The sequence below is a fragment of the Ambystoma mexicanum genome, chromosome 12 (assembly GCF_040938575.1).
Source record: "Ambystoma mexicanum isolate Mex_15411 chromosome 12, UKY_AmexF1_1, whole genome shotgun sequence".
Classification (NCBI taxonomy): Eukaryota; Metazoa; Chordata; class Amphibia; order Caudata; family Ambystomatidae; genus Ambystoma; species Ambystoma mexicanum.
Genome location: NC_090936.1, coordinates 808,342,392 through 808,345,644, shown reverse-complemented (window position 1 = coordinate 808,345,644; position 3,253 = coordinate 808,342,392).

Genomic DNA, 3,253 nt, shown 5'->3' with positions numbered 1-3,253 from the left:
GTGCGAGCGGGGTACGTGTATTTCGGGGGTGCGCAGGTAGTTTCACACATGATTGGCCCTGTGTGAGCGGGGTACGTGTATTACTGGGGTGCGCGGGGAGTTTCGCACGCGATTGGCCCTGTGTGAGCGGGGTACATGTATTTCGGAAGTGCGCGGGAAGTTTAACACGCGATTGGCCCTGTGCGAGCGGGGTACGTGTATCACAGGGGTGCGCGGGGAGTTTCACACGCGATTGGCCCTGTGCGAGCGGGTTACATGTATTACTGGGGTGCGCGGGAGTTTCACACGCGATTGGCCCTGTGCGAGCGGTGTACATCTATTACTGGGGTTTGCGGGAAGTTTCACACGCGATTGGACCTGTGCGAGCGGGTTACGTGTATTACTAGGGTGCGCGGGGAGTTTAACACGCGATTGGCCCTGTGCGAGTGGTGTATGTGAATAACTGGGTTTGCGGGGAGTTTCGCATGCAATTGGCCCTGTGCGAGCGTGGTACGTGTATTACTGGGGTCCGCGGGGGGTTTCACACGTGATTGGCCCTGTGCGAGCAGGGTACGTGTATTACTGGGGTGCACGGGGAGTTTCACAAGCGATTTTGCTGTCAGAGCGGGGTACGTGTATCCAGTGGGGTGCGTGGGAAGTCCCACATGTGAATTGGCAGTGTGGGTCCTCCCAGGTGTCCGCTCTACCCCCTCCACGGCCCCTGCAGGCAGCCCACACCACAGGGGACTACCCAGCAGGCCCTCACTCATGTCCCACTCATGTCCCCCAGCACCCCCACCCGCCAGCAGTGAGGGGCACCTGCCAGCAGGCCCCCACTCATGTCTCCCAGCACCCCCACCCCCAGCAGTGAGGGGCACCTGCCAGCAGGCCCCCACTCATGTCCCACTCATGTCCCCCTGCACCCCCACCCCCCAGCAGTGAGGGGCACCTGCCAGCAGGCCCCCACTCATGTACCACTCATGTTCCCCTGCACCCCCACCCCCAGCAGTGAGGGGCACCTGCCAGCAGGCCCCCACTCGTGTCCCACTCATATCCCCCAGCACCCCCAGCAGTGAGGGGCACCTGCCAGCAGGCCCCCACTCATGTCCCCCCAACATGTCAACATGACCCACAATCATGGCCCTCATGGCCACCAAAATCCCACGGCACGCCACCCCTGCCCAAATAACCAACCAAGCATAAGATACACCCCACATTGAAATGCCCATTACATGAAACAACCCAAATGGCATGTATGTACATCAACACATGTCCGTCACACACACAGAATGGGTGCCAGTGAATGTGAAAACCCACACTGTGACATGCATGAAACCAATGAGAGAATACCACACATTGAAGTATGGGAAAAAATGTATTGAACAAAAAATGTGGTGAAAGAAATTCAAAGACCAAACAATGGACATAATGAAAACGAAGCAGAATGTCACATAATGATAAAAAAAGGAAATCAGAATCCAAAATATATCAAATCAAAAATGTCTCCAAAGTCTCCTTCCAACAAGGCAAATCCAAACAGAAATGAAAAAGTAAAATCCATTGCTCCATGGAAAAAATCCAGGGTCCATGAGCCCAACTGCCCAAATGAAACCTACAAAAATACACTAACTAATGAAGAACTATATACAAAAATGTGGGGTATTGTCCAAGCAACCCAAAAAAAAATTAAAACCAAAATGAAACCTAACACTAACTTACTAACTATTTACAATGGCAGCGGGCTAGTCCGACGGCTCACTTTATGATGTCCCATGCCAGGGTATCATCAAATTCCCACTCAATGTCCTGGAGGCGGTCCTCTTCCATGGCCCCGAGGGTTCACAGGGACGATGACATGTTGACCTACAAATCCCTGCAAATTGCCTCGAGGCACTCGGCCCACCTCAGTGCTCTCCGCATGGAGTTCTCCGTCCAGACCATTGTGAGCGTGTCTCTTCCACCCGCTGCCGCTCCGCATCTATGGCGTGGCCCAACCGCTGCCACACGGAAGACACTTGCAATCCTGGGTCCTCCTGCCCTCTGGCCGATGCCTGCCCCTCCGATGTTGAAGGCCCCGAGCCATCATTGCTCCCACCATGTTGCTGCTGTGCCTGTGCCTGCGCCCTGGCTCTTGCTGCCTGCACGTCCTCCTCCGGCTGGGGTGCAGTTGTCATGGTGGCCACCCTTGCTGGACGTCCGACTCCCGACTGTGGCAGGGATGTGTCCTCCACCAGCCTGGCCGCTGGGTCAGAGGCAGCTCCACAGGGTACCCAGGTGATACATGGGTGGGAAGATGGCATCAAGGACGTCTGGCGCGTAGGGGGTTTCGGTGAGGAGGGGGTCGCAAAAAGGTCCAGCACACGGAGGAATCCAGTACTGGTGACCCGTCCCAGTAGGTCAATGTGGTCAAAGAGGCATCCGAGATGACGTGCAGTGTCTTCACGAAAACAGCGCAGGTCACCTCGCATGCCCCGTTGACGCAACGCTATCCCAGCCAGGACAGGCTCAACCCGGTCCCGGATAGCCAAGTCCGCAGGGAGAGGAAGGCCAGTCGTTGTGCGCCCATTCCCTCCCTGAAAACGGGTCTGGACGTAGGTATGCGTGCTGGTGCCGGATGATGCAGTCACAGGATCAGGGACAGGATTACACACAGGGACCTCCGCGGCGGCCTGTGCTGCCTCCTGTCCCTGCCCCTGCACTGCACCAGTGGAATCCCCACCTCCAGACCCCGTGTGTGTCCCTTCCACGGCCTCCTCCTCCTCCAAACCCCCCACCAACCTGAATGAATCCATGCCATCTTCCTCCGTCGGACCTTGTGGGGTCTCAGCTGCCGCTTCTGCTGCCGAGGATTCCATCTCCAACCTCTGCCTCTTGGACCTACCCTCGGCAGCTGCGGCCTGGGACACGGTACCAGACCCCTCACTCCCCGAAGAGATGACAATCTCGGAGGGGAGCCGGGCCTTGCATCTCCGGCTGGTGGTGCGATCCCAGCCGCCTTACTCCACAGCACCCTCTCCGCCCTCTTCATCAGTTGACGCTGCAGACAGGGAGAGATAGAACACAGGCATCAGGGCACTGTACAATGGACTGATACACACATGACAGTTGTACATGAGTGGCAGTGTCAAACTTCAGACATGGCATCACACTCCCTAACACACATGTCATTTCTACTCACACACATAAGCAATTCCACAGCAATATTGCACCAGGCAGCACCATCCATACACATACAACAGCATCAGCATCCGAAGGTGAGCCTGACGTCACATGA